The 23,074-nt window shown below is 44.4% G+C and overlaps 1 protein-coding gene and 1 long non-coding RNA gene across 2 annotated transcripts in view; both read right to left on the reverse strand.

Moving 5' to 3' along the window:
- LOC126095140 (facilitated trehalose transporter Tret1-2 homolog) overlaps positions 1 to 6,511 on the reverse strand; it is a 50,274-nt gene extending 43,763 nt beyond the window's left edge. Inside the window, exon 1 of the mRNA XM_049909860.1 lies at positions 6,413 to 6,511. The gene's annotated coding sequence lies outside the window, so the exon portion shown is untranslated. The remainder of the gene's footprint in view (positions 1 to 6,412) is intronic.
- Positions 6,512 to 6,575: 64 nt separating this feature from the next.
- Positions 6,576 to 23,074, reverse strand: part of LOC126095141 (uncharacterized) — a 163,241-nt gene continuing 146,742 nt past the window's right edge. The window contains exon 4 of the long non-coding RNA XR_007521912.1: positions 6,576 to 6,675. This is a non-coding gene — a long non-coding RNA (uncharacterized LOC126095141). The remainder of the gene's footprint in view (positions 6,676 to 23,074) is intronic.

Raw genomic sequence — 23,074 nt, forward strand, 5'->3', positions numbered from 1 at the left:
TGCCCCAGTATAGAGGTAATGTTCATAATTTAGGCCTGACGTAATAGCAGTTAATTCAGAGGTTAGTAATTTTCGTAAAGACTTCGTTTCTCGTGGTTAGGGTACATTTTGTAATGAGACTGAGCGGCCCTCCACGCATGAATGGTCCAGAGAGGCGTCAGAAAAGCGGTCCTGGTAGTCAGAAGGAGTCAGTGTCTAGCAGTCTGACGTAAGTAAGCAACCTTTCCAAAACTGTGCGCATGAGTAATGTTAAGTTGGCTGTGCAAAACAAAGTTCTCTGAGCAGCCGACAGTTTTCTTCGAAATCCTATATTTTAAATAAACCCTCACAGGAAGAACAGTGCCTTACCAGCAACCGACATCTGCTGCTGTCAATTCGTTTTGCCGTGGTCGGTAGATTCTGTTTCAAGGGCACATAGTCGTACAGTTTCGGTGCCATGTTGAGGTGCGCTCCATGAGGCCGATAAAAAGATTGTCAGTTGGTGGAAAAACAGTTACTGATCTTCTTGCTCGCTTCTTAGGGTAATCAGATCATCCAGAATGACGGTGGCAACTGATAACTACGATGTCATCTAGGCCACTGACGTCTCCATGGCTCTGCTGAGGTAATGTGCCATGTTCACCTGCCACGTGCGATCTATCGAAAAATCTCAGCTGCGTGTTTTATTACTTCGTTTTGTATGTGGTCTCCAGTTTCTCAGGACTTTTTTCCATTTTTCATTCATGTGAGTTTAATCTAAAAGTTTGACATGGAAACAGCAGATCTCTTCTAGATCGAATAGGAGGAGAGATATGGGCATAAAAATTTCTTTTTCTTTGGAGCCCCTGGTGTGCAGGCTTTCTTGAACGACAGAAATGTTGTGTAGGAACAGTATCAGCCTGTCAGATCAACCTGCTTTGCAATGTAGCCTACGTGTCAGGGTCAAGAAACGGTTTTCTGGCTCCTGATATGTTGTCTGCCCTGCGTGACAGGCATGTTGTGGGAATGGTATTGGTCTCCTGTGATGAACTGTACAAAGGGGGTACACATGCTGGAGTGTGCCTGTGGGCAGGTTGAGAAGGACAGGGGAGGTGATGGTCAGAGTTGGGGGGGGGGGGGGAGGAAAGGATAGGGAGAAGAGAGTCCATCAGGCAGGTGGAAGGTGTATAGGTGTGGTGTGCACTTGAAAAAGGAAGAGGGGAATGTGGAAATTGAAAGAGAGAGGGGGAGGAAGATATGGTCAGAGAGAGGGGACGCTGGAAACGTACAGTGCGAGGGCAGAAGCAGATGAAGAGAGACTGGGGAGGAGGAGATTGACACACAGAGGCGTAAGGATGAAGTCAACAGACAGTGGGGGGAAGAGGTGTAGAGAGAGAGGGGGACGAGGAGGAGGTGTGTTCAGTATATGCATCAAATGCATGTATGGGCGAAGCTGCAGCTAAAATGATAGTTATTAGTATATTTGTGGGTCTTTAGCAAAATGTAAGCATTTTATTGAACATGTGGTCCACTCTTACCTAAGTAGACTTGTGCTATCCCGTACTATCCTTAACCTGTCATCACACATGGACGACTCCATTGTGACAGTGAAGACATTGTCGAATTACAGCAGTAATAGGAGGTGAATTTGATACTCTAGGCAGAGTCAGGGCATGGAGGTGGCTGCTTGTTTCCGAGACATATTGCTGGGAATGCAGTTTCACCTTTTCATAATCCTTTATACTGGATCACATGTTTATTCAAAAATTGACATCAACTTTCCCTCTATCACGTCAGCAGACAATAAACCACCCCATGAGGACCTCAGTGCTCTTTCCCTTCTTCTCTGCTCTCCATTCTGAGTTTAACACTGTAGTTCCTTACGCATTTTTAATTCTGAGCTATAGCCAAAAACGTGAACAGACTGCTCCATAAGTGCATCTACACTGAGGGGGCAAAAGTCATGGGATATCTCCAAATATCGTGTCAGAGCTCCTTTCGCCCAGTGTAGTGCAGCAGCTCGATATTGCGTGGACTCAGTAAATCATTGGAAGTCCCATGCAGAAATATTAAGCCATGCCGCCTCTACAGCCATTCAAACTGCGAAATTGTTCCCCATGCAGGATTTTATACACGACCTGACGTCTCCACTACATACCCAAAAATGTTCGATTAGATTCACGTCGGACGATCTGAGTGGCTAAATCATTCGTTCGAACTGTGCTTAAGTTCCTCAAATGAATGGCGATCAAGCGTGGCCCAGATACTTTGCGAGTTGTCATGACGTCCATGAGTGGCTGCCAATTGACTTTAAGTAGCTGAAAGCCATTTCCAGTCAATTATCAGTTCAATTCGACTAGAGGACCCAGGCCATTCCATGTACACACAGCGCGCACCATTATGAAGCCACCACCAGCTTCCACAGTGCCTTTTAGACAGCTTTGGTCCATGGCTTCGTGGGGTCTGCCCCACACTTGGACCCTACCACAAGCTCTCACCAAGAGGAATCGGCACCATCGGACCAGGTCACCGCTTTCCAGTCGTCTAGAGTCCAACCGATATGGTCAAGAACCCAGTAGAGGCACTGCAGGCGATGTCGTGCTATTAGTAAAGGCACTAGCGTAAATCGTCTGCTGCCATAGCTCATTAAAGACAAATTTCGCCATACTTACATAAAAGATACGTTCATCGTAGGTCTCACATTGATTTCTGCGGTTATTTCACACGGTGTTGCTTGTCAGTGAGCACCGACAACTCTACGTAAATGCCAGTGCTCTCAGCCGTTATGTGAAGGTCGTCGGCCACTGCGTTGTCCGTGGTGAGAGGTAATGCCTCCTATGTGGTATTTTCGCACACTCTTGACACTGTGCATTTCGAATCATAAGATTCTCTAACGATTTCCGAAATGGAATGTCCCGTGCGTCTAGTTCCAACTACCATTCCACTTTCAAAGACACTTAGCTTCCATCGTGTGGCGATAATCACCTTTCTTCATGAATCACATAAGTACAAATAACAGATTCGGCAGAGAACTGCCCTTTTAAACCTTGTTTGCAAGAGAGTACTGCCATTTGTATATGTTTATTTATTTTTTTATTTATTTACACGTCAAGTTCCGTAGGACCAAATTGAGGATCAAATCTCCAAGGTTATGTAACGTGTCAGTACATGAAATTAAAACATAAAAATAATAACAGACAAAAAGAAATGTTGATGAACCTGAAAAAAGTCAGTCCATAAGTTTAAGTAAACGCTATCAGCAATACAATAAGAATCAGCTTAACTTTTCAAGGAACTCCTCGACAGAATAGGAGTGACCCATGGCGAAACTCTTCAGTCCCGGTTTGAAATCGCGTGGATTACTGCTAAGAATTTTGAATTCGAGTGGCAGCTTATTGAAAATGGATACAGCAGTATACTGCACATCTTTTTGCACAAGAGTTAAGGAAGTCCGATCGAAATTCAGGTTTGATTTCTGCCGAGTATTAACCAAGTGAAAGCTGCTTATTCTTGGGAATAAAGTAATAGTGGTAACAAGAAACGATAATAAGGAATATAAATATTGAGAGACCAATGTCAGAATACCCAGACTCTTGAACAGAGGTCGACAAGAGGTTCGTGAACTCACACCACTAATTGCCCGAACCGCCGGTTTCTGAGCCAAAAATATCCTTGTAGAACGGGAAGAGTTACCCCAAAATATAATACCATACAACATAAGCGAATGAAAATAAGCAAAGTAGACTAATTTTCGTGTCGAAGTATCACTCACCTCTGATACCATTCGAATAGTAAAAATGGCAGTATTAAGTCTTTGTACAAAGATCCTGAACGTGGGCTTTCCACGACAGCTTACTATCTATCTGAACACCTAGACATTTGAACTGTTCAGTTTCACTAATCATATGCCTGTTCTGTGAAATTAAATCGTCAGGTTTTGTTGAATTGTGTTGGAAACTGTAGAAACTGAGTCTTAATGCGATTTAATGTTAGTTTATTTTATACAAGCGATGAACTAAGGTCATGTACTGCTCTAATTGACCGAGCCAATGTTGCACACAACATCCTTTACTACCAAGCTAGTGTCATCAGCAAACAGAAATATTTTAGAGTTACCCATAATACTAGAGGGCATATCATTTATATAAATAAGGAACAGGAGTGGCCCCGACACTGATCCCTGGGGCACCCCCCCCACTTGACAGTACCTCACTCAGATCCCACATCACAGCCATTATGAACATTGTGAATAATGACCTTTTGCTGCCTGTTGCTACAGTAAGAGGTGAACCAATTGTGAGCTACTCCCCGTATTCCATAATAGTCCAACTTCTGGAGCAATATTTTGTGATGAACACAATCAAATGTCTTAGTTAAATAAAAAAAAAAATACGCCAAGCGTTCGAAACATTTTGTTTAGCCTATCCAGTACGTCACAGAAAAAATAGAATATAGCATTTTCAGGTGTTAAACGACTTCTAAAGCCGAACTGTACATTTGATAGCAAATCGTATGATATAAAGTGATCAATTATCCTTACATACATAGCCTTTTCAATAACTTTAGCAAACACTGATGACATAGAAATAGGTCTAAAATTATCTACATTATTCCTTTCTCCATTTTTATAAAGCGGCTGTACTACTGAGTACTTTAATCGCTCAGGAAGCTGATCATTGCTAAAGGAAAAATTACAAATATGGCTAAATACATGGGCTAACATGTGCAGCAGAGTACTTTAATATTCTTCTAGACACTCCATCTTAACCATGAGAGTCATTAGTCTTCAGTGATTTTATTATTGACTCAATCTTCCTCTTGTCTGTATCAGAGAGGAGTATTTCAGACATCACTCTCCGAAAGTCATTTGCAAAGAAAGTTATATGATTTGTTGTAGAAAGTAAATTTTTATTTAATTCACCAGCAATGTTCCGAAAATGATTGTTAAATACTTTAAAAAAATGGTTCAAATGGCTCTGAGCACTATGGGACTTAACATCTGAGGTCATCAGTCCCCCAGAACTTAGAACTACTTCAACCTAACTAACCTAAGGACATCACACACATCCATGCCCGAGGCAGGATTCGAACCTGAGACCGTAGCGGTCGCGCGGTTGCAGGCTGAAGCGCCTAGAACCGCTCGGCCTCTCTGGCCGGCGTTGAATACTTTACACATATCTGATTTATCAGTAACAGAAATATTTTTACTGCGAACTGCATATCACTATCCAATATCTTCTGTGACCTCAGTGCAATGTTCTGTTTACAGATAACCACTGTAAAAATAAATAAATAAAAACAAAAAGGCATGTATCTCAGTGATGGCTATGAGAATGGATGACAGCGTGAGGACTGCGACGACCTGCGCAGGTAGTGTGAGGGGTGCAGTGGGGCCTGAGATGAGCACAGGGTGAACACGTAACGTTAGCGACAGCCTCGGACAGTGCACAAGTCCCGCCCAATCACCCCCCTCCACACCAATCCATATCCTAAGCTCCGCTCATGGTCTGCCGCATGTTACAACATCAAAGTTGTTCGTACCACAGATATGCCAGTCATAACAAGGGAGAAAATCAGTAGTTAGTACGAAATACAGTTTTTCCGGTACCATTGTGAAAAGAATTAGAAATATGTTCATTGAATATGCGAGTTGAAAAAGCATCAATAAGAATGAAAAATAAAAATGGTATCCACACTGTCTTTTTTTATTTCATGAGCTTTCGTCTGCACTATATAAAAAAATCTGACATTTGTTAACTGCAGTGTGCGCAAATTTCCGTCATCTCTCGTAGTGTAAGAAATTCTGTTGTGAAATGTTAATTGGTAGTATCGCCAAGGATGCTGTCTATTATCTCGATTGTCTGAAGTGAATGTTGTGCATAAACAAGGCAAAGTCGATGTCTTGGTTTGTTTCTGATTACCTCATTAAGACTAAAGAATATAAGAGTGGGATAATGTAGAAATGCGTAATGCAAGCAGTCAGATATTAATACAGTGACGTTCTTCATTAATATTTGCCCGTGTGATGGGTGAATTTTTACCTGTGAACTCTTATGAGTGCTTGCTTATAGCAGACACGAGATTACTTTGAGTTCTTCAGTGGTTGAGAGCTTTAGAGTTGCCTATTGTTAAACATACGTACGTACATAATTTCGTCAGTGTCATTCCAACACATCTTATCGTACTGTAATGTCTGTTAGATATCAGTTTTGACAGCAGTTGGCCACAACAGTCAAGATTAGGAACAACAGCGGTAAAGCAAAAAACGACGAACAAGATCACGACAGCGACGAGGACTACCAAAGATCATATTGATGCGCTCTTGGCTGGTGTGGCTGGGGATAGGTGTGGAGGGGGGTAAATGGGCGGGGCTTGTGCAAATGCCCGGGGCTGCCGCTAACGTTTCCTGGCGTGAACGAGACCGCACCGGTAGCCAGCAGAGGCGGCGACCCACCTCCAGCGAGTCGATGTCGCCGATGGCGAAGTAGACGGCGAGCCAGGCGGCGGCGCTGGGCACGGCGGCGGCGGCGAGCAGGCGGCGGCGGCCCAGCCCGGCGGCCAGCAGCCCCGCGGGCAGCGCCCCCAGCAGCGCGCCGGCGGCGGGCAGCGCGCCCACCCACGCCAGCGAGGGCTCCGACAGGCCGCGCAGGCGCAGCGCCGGCGCCGCGTTGCTCGTCCAGCCGCCCACCAGGCCGGCCGTCGCCCCGCCCAGAGTGGCTGCCCGAACCCAAACACGCTACGCTACACATCGTTAGTCTGAGCCTTGACAGATTCCCTGTAAAACGCAGCACTGCCTGTAGATATTTAAGCATTCTTCTAGGGGAGAAAAGAAACCTTCTAGAAGATGGAAAATCTGTTACTCAAAAATGGTTCAAATGGCTCTGAACCCTACGGGACTTGACATCTGAGGTCATCAGTCCCCTAGACTTACAAGGGAACCTCCCCATCGCACCCCCCTCAGATTTAGTTATATGTTGGCACAGTGGATAGGCCTTCAAATGGTTCAAATGGCTCTGAGCACTATGGGACTTAACATCTGTGGTCGTCAGTCCCATAGAACTTAGAACTACTTAAACCTAACTAACCTAAGGACATCACACACATTCATGCCCGAGGCAGGGTTCCAACCTGCGACCGTAGCAGTCACGCGGTTCCGGACTGAGCGCCTAGAACCGCTAGACCACCGCGGCCAGCGATAGGCCTTGAAAAACTGAACACAGATCAATCGATAAAACATGAAGCAGTTGTGAGGAACTATGAAAAAAATAGGCAAACTATACAAACTGAGTAGTCCATGTGCAACATACGCCACATCAAGGACAATGTGAGCTCATGAGCGCCGTTGTCCCGTGGTTAGCGTGAGCAGCTGCGGAACGGGAGGTGCTTGGTTCTTGTCTTTCCTCGAGTGAAAGGTTTACGTTCTTTATTTTTGGAAAGTTATGATCTGTCCGTTCGTTCATTGACGTCTCTGTTCACTGTAATAAGTTTAGTGTGTGTGTTTTGCGACCGCACCGCAAAACCGTGCGATTAGTAGACGAGAGAACGTGCCTCTCCAATGGGAACCGAAAACATTTGATCGCAAGGTCATAGGTCAACCGTTTCGTCCACAGGAAAACACGTCTGCTATATTCTATACGACACTGGTGACGGCATGTGCGTTACATGACAGGAATATGTTTCGATGTTTGTTTAGGTGTAGCGTCCCCATACTACGGCGCAGTTACCTCGCATCGGGCGGACGGACGGACAGATAATAATTGCCTGAAAATAAAAAATTGAACTCTTCACTCGAGGGAAGATTTGAACCAAGGACCTCTCGCCCGGCAGCTGCTCACGCTAACCACGGGACCACGGCGCTCCTGATCTCACACATTCCTTGATGTTGCATATCTTGCGTATGGACTACTCACTTAGTATATTTTGCTTATTTTTTTATAGTTCCACACAACTTCTTCCTGTTCTCGATTGATCTGTGTTCAGTTTTTCAAGGCCTATCCACTGTGCCAACTTATAACTAAATCTGAGGGGGGTGCGATGGGGAGGTTCCCTTGTTACAACTACATAAACCTAACTAACCTAAGAACATCACACACATCCATGCCTGAGGCAGGATTCGAACCTGCGACTGTAGCAGCAGCGAAATCCTGGACTGAAGCGCCTAGAACCGCTCGGCCACAGCTGCCGGCAATCTGTTACTCAGAAGCGGTTAAGGTTATGCATCAGATTGCCTATTCTGCCACTTCTGACTATAAATTACCGTTGCGTGTGGTACAGCCACTAGAAGCACGGCAAGGTGGGTTCACAATACGTCCACAAGCACCAGGAACAGAGTGAAATAGAGCGACATTGCTCCTACTCGAGGTACGGTGAAACTATCATAAAATCACGGTCCACATCTCAAACATTTTCATCGAGTGGGATGTAGTAACACACCAATCTGTGAATGTGGAGAGGAAGGTTCCGCTGATCATGCCTTTTTCAGCTGCCCTCTTTTTTAGGTAGAAACAGGTTGCAGACAATTTGACTGCGATCTGCAAACAATTTTATGCGACCAAAATTAGTGGAAAACGGTTAACATGATTGCACACAGAATATCAGAAAGATAAGTGTTTAACATTGAGTCTATAAGATCAAGTGGACGCTCTGAGTATCAGTAGTACGTCAACAGATCATAAGAAGCTTTTTCTTCACTATGGACATTGATAGGAACATACGAATTTCATTACGAGAAAGATTTTTTTCTAAAAACAGAAGAAAGAAGGAAAGAAAAAATGCTATGGCCATCTACACAGGTAAGCATAGACTTGAGGATCGCCGAGGCACGCTCATACCAGCGTGGGAAATGCAGAGTAGTATAGCAGCAATAGGTTTAGAAGTACATATAGTTGTAGTTATTCGGCAAACCTCGAAATATTCGGAGGCTGCCTGTAAGATGTCTTGTGATATAAGCTCGAAGTTATTTATTCACTTGGTACTTGAATTAATTCCTTTGAGTTTATGTATTTTTAGTAGACTCTTATTTTCAATTTTCTGTTTTATTTCAACATCAATATTACCAATCGTTGCTGTTAACGTACTTTATTATTGTATACATAATAAAAACCATTGTATATCAGCACGATTATTGAATATGTACTACCCGTTTAGAGTTTCTAGATAATAGCTCAAAAATTCGTGGCAATTAATCAAAATTTAATTGAAATTCAACTACACATCGCACAACTTCCATCTTTCTGCAAGAAAGTGCGGACGTCAGCTGATACATACTTTGTGCAGAGAACCATACACCGATGAGATGAAAGAATCTGACCACAACCAACCACGAAACTCAAGGCCACCTGTTGATGTTGAGGGCCCGTGAGGCGTTAAGGAAAGCGCTGTGTATGTATGTAAATTGAAGTTGGAGGTGGGGAGGAAGGAAAGGAAAGGGAAGGGATTACTGATGTTAGCTGCATCAGGACATTATGGGGAAATTAGCGGTAACGAGTGAGAAAGTGTAGCACACCGGGTTTCTAACCAGGTGCCTCCAGCTTACTAGGCGGGTGATGTAACCACTGCGACATCCGGGACATTGTGCTACTGCATTGCACAGAATATCTTGGCACCCCTCACAGCTGATCCACATTCCCACATAGCGCCACCTATCTTCAGTCCCTATCCATTTCCCCCAAGCTCGCTACTCAGAGATTCCCGCATGAGGTCGAACGTACTTGAGCATCCGCACTGGATGCCCATCTAGGTGAATCCGTTATGTAAAGAACAGACACCAAGCTTTCATATAAATAAAAAAAAAAAGACAGGGCTGGTACAGTGGGTCATGACAAGCAGCTCTCACATAGCAAACGCTTCATTTAACCCTTTCGCTGTTATGGACGTGTGTATACGTCCTGCTTCGCTATTCCTGAGCTGCTGTGAACGTGTATACGCGCGCCGCTTGGGTTTTGCTACAGTGCTATCGACGTCTGTTGACAGGATGTTTCAGAAGTGAAGGTCAATATTCAGAGATATGACAGGAATGATCATTCGAAACAAAAAAGTCAAGTAAAAGTGGGCTCTAAAACACATACCTTAAGAGTTAAGAGCAATTCTTGATCTTCGATACTGCGAAACGAATCTCTTCTACAGCAAGCTCTTAGCTTCCCATATTTTGGGAACTGGTAGTATGGAAAAAACAAAAGACGTCCAGTAAACATGTGCTCTAAAATGCAAACCTTAAGTGCTATGAGCACTTGTTCATCTTCGCTACTTTGAAACACAACTCTTCTAACGAACAAGTGCTCAATACCTTTAAGGTACACATTTTAGAGAACATATTTTCTGGACATTTTTCTTGTTTTGGCTCGTACTGCCACTTCCCATAGCTCTTAAGGTATCGGTTTTAGAGCCCATGTTCACTTGACTTTTTTGTTTCGAATGATCATTCCTGTCATATCTCTAAATATTGACCATCACTTCTGAAGCACCCAGTATGTTCTCCGCTGCCGATCTCTCATTGGTGCGGACGAGTTGCTTCCACATCACGATGAATAAAAAGTTTCGAGTGTTTGCCATAAACGATATGTGTCTCACTGGGTGCTATAATTTGTAAGGAACCTCACTGTGATATTTTGAATCGTTTATGAAATATATAAATTTTATGCCCACATGTTTCGCTGTGCGCAAGGACGTGAATAGGCCTGTCGCGCGTACCGTCGGTCGGATGTAAAACCCAGATGCTCTACAATGAAATGAAATATCATTCAGCTCTCAGTTTTAAATAAAATTTCCATATCTTATCTACATTTCATTGGCTATAGTGTATCAGTTAAAGTGAACCATACGCATAGTTACGCAACTCGTTTCTACCGCTCAAACACTTTAAAATTGCGTGCAATGTTTTACTTAATTTAATGCAGCGCCGTAAGTATGACGGATAACGAAATGAAATTCAGTTGGTGATCGAGAGAAGATATCAGATTGTAACAAGTGCAAATATCAATTTCTTACTCGTAATAGTTTTTTTTAATGTTTTTTTAAACACGATGGTAAGTATTTAATATCGACCGGAACGCCGTCTCTCAGCTCAGGCACCAGAATCTGAGTAATAGTACTGTCATCAGAAAAGCTACCCTCAGAAGGGAATACAGAGAGCACGTCTGTAGCAGTAACAAGGTTAACAGCGCCGCGCGCAGCTGGGAAGGTGGGCAAACAACCTGTCATCCAGGCCGAGATGGTAGCAGGTATACCGGACGGAGCGACACCATGGAGTTTCGTCTGGCATTTGCTTGGACGCGAACGCATAGCGTTTGCCAGTGCAAATGTGTCTTTGATACGAAACGGTATAGAGAGCGGCATCTGTGTACAATGGAGAGTTTGATTCGCCCTTCAACAAATGGGGACACTCTTACGCTTGGTTCTATGCAGAAAGGAGGGAAATGGCGCGCTTTCCGTCAGAAGAAGTGGTAGAAATGCACTGTGCTTACGGGGTGGCAGATGGAAATACTCTCTGCTCAACTGTTATACTTTTAGTAGTTTCTGGAACGTCGAGTGCCAGATCCATGTATGGCGATCTCGCAAAGAGAGGCAGGTGCACTAGAGGTGACTTATCGGCTAACAGGGTATCGTAATGGCGCATGAACACTTAAGGCCTTCATCTAAGTCCGATGCATTCATTTTGTGATGCGGGTGCGAAGTCCGGACAGACATAGTCGTCGACGCACAGCCTGTACACCACAGTTTGAAGAGAAGGTGTTAGAACTGATGGAAAACACTTCCTCAGCAAACTCACGGCAAGCGAGCCCACAGTCTGGATCGTACTGAATGAAGATGATTTGCACGCTTACCACCTTCAATAAATTCAAGCCGTTAACCGAGAAGATTTTTCGCATCACATTGACTTCTGCCAGTGGTTTTTGTAGAAGAGAGCCACTCAGTCTGATTTCTCGTACTGCGTACTTCTTACATTCGAGGTGTCCTTTTGAAGGGAAAGTGGATTCAACAGCCATAATCAACACTTCTGGACACGGGAAGATCCGCATGTCGCCTTTGTTCGTGGTACCAATGGCGCTTCGTCGTCAGTGTTTGGGCTAGTCTGGTAGGCGATTGATCGATACTTGCTTTACCAACGACTGAACGTAAAAAAGTACTTAATCTTCATAAGGGAAACAGTGACTGAGTAACTGGAACATATCAAGCTCAACATGCGACAGTGCATATGGTATCAACATCCTGGTGTACCTGCGCACTTCGCTCATGCGGTGTGAAATCATTTGGGTGAGACCTTTGGTGCAAAGTGGATATGGCGCCGTGGGCCAGTGGCATGGCCTGCGCATTCTTCCGAATTAACAACCCCTTGATCTTTCTCATCTGAGGAAGCCTGATATCTGTTGTTTACGAAACACCTATCGAGATGGACGAAGAGCTGAAAGCCCGTCATTACGGCAGCCGCTGATGCAATCCACTGTTTGCCATGGGTATTGGAAAGGGTGCGACAATCCTTCAGGCACCGTTGTACGCCATGCATTCCAGCAGGGCGGCGTAGCTTCCAGTAGTTTTTTAACAGTTGGCAAATAAAGGTCCTTGGACGTCAGTCTCAGTTCTCTTTTATCTTGATGTAGGAATTAAACTGAAAACGTTGCCCCGCAGGCCTGCTACCGTTTCACCCTGTATGTCTGATGGTATACGCACATTCCTGGCGGTGCGCTACGCTGTTAAATGATGTGTAGCTCCGAAAGCTAAGGGGTACGGACATGGGTTGCTACGTGGAAGTTACACACGTTACTAGCCCTCTCATTTTTGACATTCATTTTAGGAGTACCGTTTATAAGCGGAACAGCTACCATAGGACATTGGTGTTCAGGTACGATAAGCACTGCCAAAGAAAGAAGTGACGCTGTCAAGGCGCAGATCGATATGGCCTGGTGCCTAGCAACGAGATTCTCGGAAACGGCGAAGCTGGTGGTCTGTTAGAGTACTACAGGAAGGTGTTGGACGACCACGACTCATTACAGAACTTGGGGATCGGAGAACTGCTCGTTCTGTAAAGCAGTAAAGGCGGAGTACAAGACTGATGCTGGCACAAGTGTTTGGGAGCACAAACTTCAAGGCTCCTTGTCGAACCTGGAGCTCCACAACAGACGACTCCTACGTGTTCCAGAACTAGATCATCAGTTACGATTCAAATGGGTACCATATCATCGGATCTACAGTGGATCATGGCCCAATCGAAACATGTTGCCTGACTGGATGCACCAGTTCTCTGGTCATATCTGTGTGTGCCATCAACCAAAAAACAAGCACCGTGTGACAGACGGAGTTTAGTGGGGGCACACTTACACTGTGGGAGACATTCGCCAGGGTGCGTGACATCTAAGAACTCTGCGAATATAATTACGGAGTGATTGGATCCCCTAATGCGCGATGACTTCCGTGACGGCGATGGACTCTTCCAGGAAGATACGAGGGCCATTGGGAAAGTAAGGTCACATTGATTGCGAAACGACAGTGAAAATGCGATGAAACTTTGCACAGATGTATTGGCAGTGTCTGTAGTATGCCCGTCGATCGCGTCAAGGCGCTCTTTTCAGTTTTGAGCGCACACTGGGGCACCTGAAGATGCCTGGAAAAAAATGTCTCCCGCTAAGTGTGAGCGTCTGGTGAGAGATTTCGCCTGAAGCAATTGAGCCCACATAACATGGCTGTCATGCATTTCCTTCTTCATGACAATTTTTGCCCGCACTTTTCTAGGCAATGGAGATGCTCCTGAAGCGTTTTCGACAGGATGTTTTGATTACCCACAGTACAGCTCACAATACTGCTCACATGAACCACTGGCTATGAAGACAACATTTTGGCACAGCCCTCGTGACTGTCCATGACCAAGGATAGACCCGTGCTGTAGTGGTTTGAGGAGTACGATAGCGAACACGTACTGATGACTTGGCCACCAAATGTGCCATATTTGAGCAGATAAAACACATCTGGGACGCTATCTGACTCTAGCTTCATATCCAGAAACCAGGAGCCCGTGTTTCGTGGGTTCATAAGTGGTTCAAATGGCTCTGAGCACTATGGGACTTAACTTCTGAGCTCATCAGTCCCCTAGAACTTAGAACTACTTAAACCTAACTAACCTAAGGACATCACACAAATTCATGCCCAAGGCAGGATTGGAACCTGCGACTGTAGTGCCTAGAACCGCTCGGCCACCCTGGCCGCCGTGTTTCGTGGGAATTGTATGACCAGTGCCTAGGCATCTGGTGCCAAATACCTTCGAACACACACTATGCCTTAGTCGAATACATATCGCGCAGAAACGTTGCAGTATTTCGTTTCATAGGCGGACAAGCACGCTATTAAGCGTTTGTTTATAATGTTTTCGCTCAACATTTTGTATTGTCTTTATATGGATATCAGCTTGACACCTGTATTTAATCTTATTTATTCGTTGTCATTTTTAAAATTCTAGACGTTATAACATGGGGAGAGAGAAAAATTGTCTACGATATGTACAGAAATCAGACTGCGGTTGTAAGAGTCAGGAAACAGTTGCGAAAGTGCTGAGACAGGTTGCGCTACCTCACCCAGATGTTTCCCTATACGGAAAAAATGAGAAGAGCTTACTTCACTTTGGGGGCGCGGTGAATATTGACAGTACACCGGTATTTTAAATTGATTTCATATCCAGTATCCGACAGTGCAAGGGGTAGGCAGCAATGGCAGCAATCCTCCTTGCAGGGCGTTCCTGATTTATTTAAATTTCGGGAAACATGGGAGGATATCACACAAATAATAACATAAGAATTAAGGAGTAAAAATCAGAAATACGTTCTGAAACCGGAACAGAGCAAACTGAATATTAAGCCGAGGGTAATGTTCGCCAACAACATTTTCAGTCGGATCGAGGACAGCAGAGCTCGCTGAGCGAACGAAACTCCGAGCGAACTCGGACGAGAGTGCTGTGTTCTGTTTTAGACGAGTTTGTTGGATGAAAATACTGAAGAATTCTTTCGTAGTGGCGGATGCTAGTCGTATTTCGTTATGATGGGTCGTTATCAAGTATTGCATCACCTTATCTGGCCAAATGTGGAGCCATGATTATGGGATATCGTAATATTCTTTGTGGTTCTAAGGCACAAATTATGCCTGAGCGCTTCGAAATCAATAGTGATAAATAAACAAATACAGGTGTGTGAAGTGGGTATCATAATAAAGAGGTTTAAAAGTCTCAACGCATAGTCTTGTCTTACTTGCTGCAGACACCACAATTAACATAGTGTGTGCTCCGTCTCAAAGCTTGTAAGGTACCCCTTATTTGCACGTAAGAGCGCATTATACTTTATTCCTAATTTTTCTGTTTTACGTATGTGGAGTGAATGTATCAGCAGTGCAGTACGTACGGAGTATGGAGTGACTAGTAGTTTACCTCGCTGGCTAGCAGAGTCGGTTGGCAATGTTGCGCTTTCAGAGCCAGTGGGATCAGGTGCCGATGCAGAAACTGCCCGGGACTTCAGCAAAGAGATACGTAGGTGACGTAATTTACATTGGAGCGAATCAAGTAATTGTTATTAATAAATACTTGCTAACAAAAGTTGCCTTTTGCCACTCAGACATTAGGGGGAGTCATACATGCTATTTCCCAGTAATTTTACAGTGCCGGGAAACGTTAAAATTAATAAATAAATGCCTAACTTTGGCATAACTGTAGATGTATGATCTCATAGGAACTATACCGATTGTACGCTCAAGTTACAGACTGTTTTTTTTTTTAATATGGTTTTAGGGCGCACAACGTCAATGGAATGCACCGCGAGGCGCAAGTTTAAAACAGCAAATAAAAGGGAAAACACGATAAAAGACAAATTGACAGGCATAGGATTAAAAAAACAGCATAATCAAATGTCCTTAGAGAGGTTTGTCAAGTTGATAAAACGAAGAACGCGAGCAGCTGCTCCTGGGTCATCCGCTAAAATGGTATCTAGAGTACATGGCAGGCCAAGATCAAGACGCAGTGTATTAAAATCCGGACAGGACGTTAAAATGTGGCGGACCGTCAGCAATTGCCCACATGGGCAGAACGGCGCCGGCGCAGCCGTCAGCACATGGCGATGGCTGAACCGGCAGTGTCCAATTCGTAACCGGGCCAAAACGACCACCTCCTGCCGAGAAGGGCGTGAGGAGGACGTCCAAGCCTCAGGAAGAGGTTTCAAGGGCCGAAGCTTGTTGTCCGTAAGTGCAGCTCAATCGGCATGCCACAGCGATAAAATGCGCCGACAAATGACACTGCTACAATCTGATGAAGGGACACAACAAGAAGTTGTCCGAGGCTGGAGGACCGCAGCCTTTGCCGCAGCATCTGCAGCTTCGTTCCGAGGGATACCGACATGGCCAGGAACCCACATGAAGCTAACCGGAGAACCGTCGTCCACCAGCTGCTGCAGAGAGCGTTGGATCCGGTGCACGAAAGGGTGAACCGGATACGGATCACTGAGGCTCTGGATGGCGCTCAGGGAATCGGAGCAGATGACATAAGCTCAATGTCGGTGGCGGCAGATGTAAAGAACAGCCTGGTAGAGGGCAAAGAGCTCAGCTGTGAAGACCGAACAATGGCCATGGAGCCGGTATTTGAAACTTTGTGCCCCGACAATAAAAGAACAACCGACCCCGTCATTGGTCTTAGAGCCATCTGCATAAATGAAGGTCATATTATTGAACTTCGAACGAAGTTCGACAAAACGGGAGTGGTATACCGAAGCGGGGAGCGAACTGAGGTCAAGGTGAACGCGAACCTGAGCCTGGAGCTAAGGTGGCGTTTGGCTCTCGCCCACAGACTATGCACCATAGTCGGCAGTCGTCCATAGGATGCCTTTCGATGTAGTCCTGCGGAAGACCATGCTCTGGTACCGTTAATAGTTAGCTTGTAATCAGTGTGAACAAGTTCATATTACGGTGTTTCATAAATAAACGCACCATAACGGCATCCCATGTAAAAATTATTTGCACAAAAAATTTCGCAGAAATAAATCTGCAAGATCATCTTCACATAACAGGTAGGAAGAGTTCCGACGTGGAGGCTCACCAAGTCAGTTCAAGGACGGATTGGCTTAATTACACAAAACTCGATTGGGAAAGAGTGGCCAGTTATAATGTACGCCCCTTGTACTAACATATACGGACTCGCCGGCTAAACTGAGACATTTCTGGAGGTTTATTACGAGTCTGGGGGTCATGCAAGCTGTTCACACTAGCCTCAATGGCGCATGCAAAAACTTAACCAAAAGGGGGCTAGATTCTTGAATCAGCATTTTTGATATCACTGATTTGATGATATGGTGGAGTTGTTTTTCCCAACGACCTAATTTTGCAGGAGATGCACAAAACCAGAACTACCTCAAGCAAGTGGCAGATGTGCCCTGATATCTTTAAATTTTATTTTATTTAGGAACATTAACGTAAGTTCTTGATTCCCAGGCTTCATGCGAACCCGAGACTGCATGGATAACCAAAATACACGCTTAATTCCAAATTCAAACGTTTTTGTGGTTCCTTACGGTAAAAATGGGACCGTTACACGAACACTTGTTGTCCGTCCGGTTGTCTGTCTGCCAAGCTGTTAACACCCGTTTTCAGTAGGAACAACCTGACGTACACTGTTGAAAATTATATCGCTTACTAAGGGGCAACGGTCGCTTAATGACGTAAAACGCTTAAACTTTTAAGTCAATGCTGCCAAAAGACACGGCCATTAATGTCACATAGAAAATGTTGTGCGGAAGACTATTCAAGGATAGCGTTTTGTTGCTAGAACACTTAGAAGATGCAACATGTTTACTAAAGAGACTGCCTACACTACTGTTGTCCGTCCTCCTATGGAGTACTGCTGTGCAGTTTAGGATGCTTACCGGACAGGATTAAAAGAGTGCATCGAAAAACTTCAAAGAAGAGCAGTACGTTTTGTACCACCGAGAAATAGGGGAGAGAGTGTTAAGGACATGGTACGGGCTTCGGATGGACTTCATTGAAACAAAGGCGTTCTTGGTTGCGGTGGGATCTTCTCAAGAAATTTCAATTACCAGCTTTATCCTGCGAAGGTGAGAAATATTCTGATAACGCCGATGTACATAGGGAGAAACCATCACTATAATAAAACAAGGGAAATCGGAAGTCACACGGGAAGATGTTCGTTTCTTCTGCGCGATGTTCCAGAGTGGAAAAATAAAGAATTATTGTGAAGGTAGTTCGATGATCCCTCCGCCAGGCACCTAAGTGTGATTTGGAGAGTATCCGTGCAGACGTAAATGTAGATGCAGAAGTAGATTTTGATACTCGCAGACTCTTTCATCGAAACCGACAGTACTTCCCACTGTCGTAGAATGACGAAACATGGCAAGAAGCACGGTTTCACAATACAAGTAAGGGAAAAAATCCAAAAATTGTTAATTTCTAATTGTCTTTTTTGTACGACTGTCTGTCTGTCCGTCTATTATGATCCGTCTTCTTAGGAACCTACAGACGTATGCAATTATTTGTGTCACATTCCAAGGTCGACGGTCCCTTGGAGGTGTAAAAAATGTATGCTTCTAAGTATAAGCATTAAAAAGTACAGTCAGTTAGGTGACATATTTTGATATTCCTAAACTCATTCATCAAAACCTATAGGGTACTTCCCATTGACCTACCATAAAGAAATTTTGCAAGAAGCGTGGTTTTACAGTACCTGTAGATGCGTAATCACTCTTCCCTTAAGGATACCAATATTGTAGTTTGACGTTTCATGGACTGTTTTTCTTTAAGTAAAATATCTACTTTTATTTTTGACGGGAATTTACGTCCCTGGATTAAATTTCGAAATTACGTATGGTCTGCTGTGAAGTATCAGACGTTAGAATCTGTTAGTCAAGTTCTGCCACAGTTGAATTACTTTCACTAATATAATTTAAAAACTTAAATGATGCCTGAATGCATAGGCGTGCAAAAAATTACGCTCACTTATCCTTATACTATAACTAAAGCTAAATTAGACAAAAATTTGAAATTAATATTGAAACAGTCTCGAATATCTTGGAATTCCCGAAATCGATATTTTACCAATATTGTTATCGATAACTGGCAAAAATCGTCGACATTCTCGATTCCTGATGTGGATGATCTATCTGTATACATAATTAAGATCGCAAGCAACTCTTAAAATGGGAATCCTACTCACACTTGGTCACTTTTTATAGCAATCTTACAAAAAGTCAAGTCATATACCATTGTTGGTTGGGAGACCCCGGAGGGTAGGTTCAGCAATTGAGTCGGAAAGTGATTTCCTCCACCGGTCAGGATGTCCCATTTTCTAGCGGATATGAGAGAGTTACGTCTTATGTGCGTTGGTGGAGTGTAGGTGAGTGTAATGGATGTGCGTGTAGTGTGTTACTATACCTGTCTTGTATAGTGAGGAAGAGAAAAGGGACAAGGTGAAACTCGGTGCCAGCACACAACCTGCTCGTCTCTGCTGCCACCAAGGGGGACGGCAAACATAACGTCTCCATCCGACGGACGAATTATCAGCAATAGTGTCACATACCATCACTACATGAGATATTGTGGAGCTGTTTCGAATTTAATTCAGAAATTGGCTCACAGTCTGGTGATTGGGAGCCTTACACCATCACCTACCCGCGTTCTGCCAATCCATATAATGTCTGTGAAAATTTCATCCTGGGCTAGGATTTAAAGTGGCTTACCTCTTAATCTAACGTAACTGCACAGCCCTGCGATAACGACCTCGCCTTCGGAGGGAGGTGCCGGAATGTGATAGATACCGTATTTGCAAAACGTGTCACATTTGAAAGCCCACTACATTATACACAGCCGAGTCACATTAATGTGTCGACCGCCTGTGTTCTACGTCAACGTGCAGAAAACACTCACTGATTGTAGGTGCCAGCACTAGCAGAGGAGGGTGGAGGGTGTATAAAAGATGTCCGGGGGACGCAGAAAACAGTGCTGCCGCTATGTAATGCACAAACGCAAATATTTATCTGACGTCCGAAAGGGTGTGGTCATTGGCTTTGGCAGGCACGTCCGAAACGGTTAAGTTTGTAACCTGATCGTGTGCCGCCGTGGTTGAAGTATACCGTGCAACGGAACGGCGTTATCCAAAACCAGCGCCTAGGGAACTGTGGCGTATCTCGGGCCGTAGATGACAAGGGTAAACGACGTCTGCGGAGATGTGTGCACGTGAATAGATATGCGGCTGTTGAGCAACGGACGCCCAGATGAATCAAGGCTCTACAGTAGTGCCTCCTCAAGGACCGTTCAGCGAACGTTCCAGTGTATAGGCCTCCGCAGCAGGCGCCTGGTTCATGCACCCACGCTGACTGCTGTTCATCGGCAACGTCGGCTGGAATTTGCATGCCAATATCGCAACTGGACGTCCACAGAATAGTAACAGCTGGTTTTTTTCTGATGAATCACGTTTTATGGATCAAATGGCTGTGTTTCGTGGGTTCATAAATGGTTCAAATGGCTCTGAGCACTATGGGACTCAACATCTGAGGTCATCAGTCCCCTAGAACTTAGAACTACTTAAACCTAACTAACCTAAGGACATCACAAACATCCATGCCCGAGGCAGGATTCGAACCTTCGACCGTATCGGTCGCGCGGTTCCAGACTGTAGTGCCTAGAACCGCTCGGCGACATCGGCTGGCCACGTTTTATGATCTGTCGGACACAGGCCCCTTGCCGTGTGTGGCCCTTCAACAATCGTGTTAATTGTCGAGGCCGGAAGAGGAAGAGTTATGACCTGGGGAATGTTTTCGTGTCTCACGTGTCACACAGCTCGAAGTGTACGTGCGATGTTCGAAGACCACCATGATGAGTTTACCATACCCCCCTCGCCACGAAATTCCCAGGATGTAAACCCAATCGAAAATCTGAGAGACCTCCGCGACCAGCCTGTTCGCGTTATGGATCCTCAACCGAGGAACGTAGCGCAGCTGACCACGACACTGCAGTCGGCATGGCTCCACATCTTTGTCGGTACCTTCCAGAACGTCTTTGGCACTCGTCCTGCAGGTCAGCGCAGCAGAGGGTGATTATTCAAGCTTCAGGTGGGTGGCCACATCAATATGGCTGGACCGTGTAGTACTTGTGCGCTTCTCGCCGATAATTTGTATTCCCGTCCATCACTCACGTACTTTCTCGCTTTTGAGTGTCAGAAACATCTCTCTCAAATAACCTGCCTCTTTACATTAGAGAACTAAACTTTATCACTTAGATTATTCCTTCCAGCCAAATCTTCCTTATTTCCCAGTGTCCTTAGTTGCCACAGTCTCCTTAAATTTCCCCATGCAGAACTGACTATATTACAAAATATCTATTTTGTATAACTACAAATGCTATTTATATATACCACTATCGTTATTATTCACATTTTCTATACAGACACTCAGATCATTATATTAATATTTGTCTTATTACAATTATTGTTATTTCTTAGCTAATTATGCTGTAAAGGAAGATACTGTGCACCTGTGCAACTTTAGTCGGATGTAAGCGAGGACTCGAAGGCCCTGACCTGATCGGGTTAAACAAATAAATAAATAAAATACATAGTAGTCAAAACAATGAGTATACCCACACTTCCGCACGTGACGAAAATGACAAAATGCTGAAAATACAATCGCAACAAATATTTTAACAGATATATGCGGAACGACTACATACAGTAATCATAAGCTTAAAGCTTCTTAAAAGTTTAATATATACAGTAGTACTATCGTTAGCGTGTATTTGATGTTTAACAATTTACAATGAAGTTCCGTAAATAGAGCAGGAGAGTGAGGTGAGAAGAACTTTTTTGCGTAAGAATCCATTCGTCCTCTCCTTGCCGAACGGGGTAGGGTCCTGTCTGCTGTCAAGATGTTATCGGACAGGGTGGAGAAGGAGAAGCAGATAGCGTAGAAAAGCGTCCGCGTGAAGTAGGAGTGGTGGTTGGGGAGGGGGTGGGTTGAGAGGGGGGAGCGGTCGGAGGCAGGCTGCTATTTATATGTCCAAGGACCGTCGGCAGGTCGCTGATGAGCTGTTAAAGGGCACAGTGCCTTCGTCTTAGTTCGGTCGTCGCGTTGTGAACTTTTGGGGAAACACCAAAGAATCTTTTTCCTACATTTTTACTTTCCAACGACACGTTTGAAACGCTACGTGTAAGACCAACTTTCATTTCTTTAATACGATATAACAGCTCTTCCAAAGCAAAATGTTGCTTATTTTGGCCAAAAATTGGAAACCTGTTCAAAATATGTTGCACCAGCTCCATTTCTGTGAATATATATGAGACTAGATTAAGGAGACACACAAGGATTGAAAGAATAAACATTAAGAAGCAAAAATAATAACTTTATTGTGAAATAAAGACAGAATAATATCCAAACCTACGGCAGTTTGCACCATAGTGCTCATGTTTGGACGTTGCGAAATCAGAATCTGCTGCTGGGTAACGTTTAACACACTGGTGCACAACTCTGGGCATCGTATCATACTTGTCATTTGGATGTCGTCCACGTTGCGGCTTAGTCATTGCTTCTAATTGCTGTCTCAACGATAACAACCATACCAACATACATAACAATTCAGAGTGCTGAAATATGTTCCAGCATGTCTTGAGCTTCTTTTGCGTAAGAATCTTCAGAAGGTTTCAGAAGAGTTCCTGCGAGTTTTATGACAATCGTTTTCATGTCGGCAGACACCGAAGGTCTTTCAATTAGGTTTGCTCCTGTATCTTGCATGGAGGTCTACGCTGGCAGGCGCGATGTGCGCGAAAGAGGAAACCATTTACGTAATGATAACCTCAGGGCAGGATAACTGGTTGAAGGATCCTGCTACGATAATACATAGCTGTCAAATAACCACCCATAGCGATGAGAGGCGTCCGACACTTATACATGATACCGGGCCTAAACAGGATTGACCCAACTCCTTGTTGAATCAGTGGGACTGCACTCCTTAGACACTTGTTGCTGTCAGATCGCTTCGACACTCTTCTACGACTAGCAACAGGGTCAGACGAATTCTGTGATTGACAGCCAATATAATCTGATACCACAGATTCAGGAACCCCTTCAGGTATTCCCTAGCCCAACCTCGATCACCT

Source organism: Schistocerca cancellata, chromosome 8 (genome assembly GCF_023864275.1).
Source record: "Schistocerca cancellata isolate TAMUIC-IGC-003103 chromosome 8, iqSchCanc2.1, whole genome shotgun sequence".
Taxonomy (NCBI): Eukaryota; Metazoa; Arthropoda; class Insecta; order Orthoptera; family Acrididae; genus Schistocerca; species Schistocerca cancellata.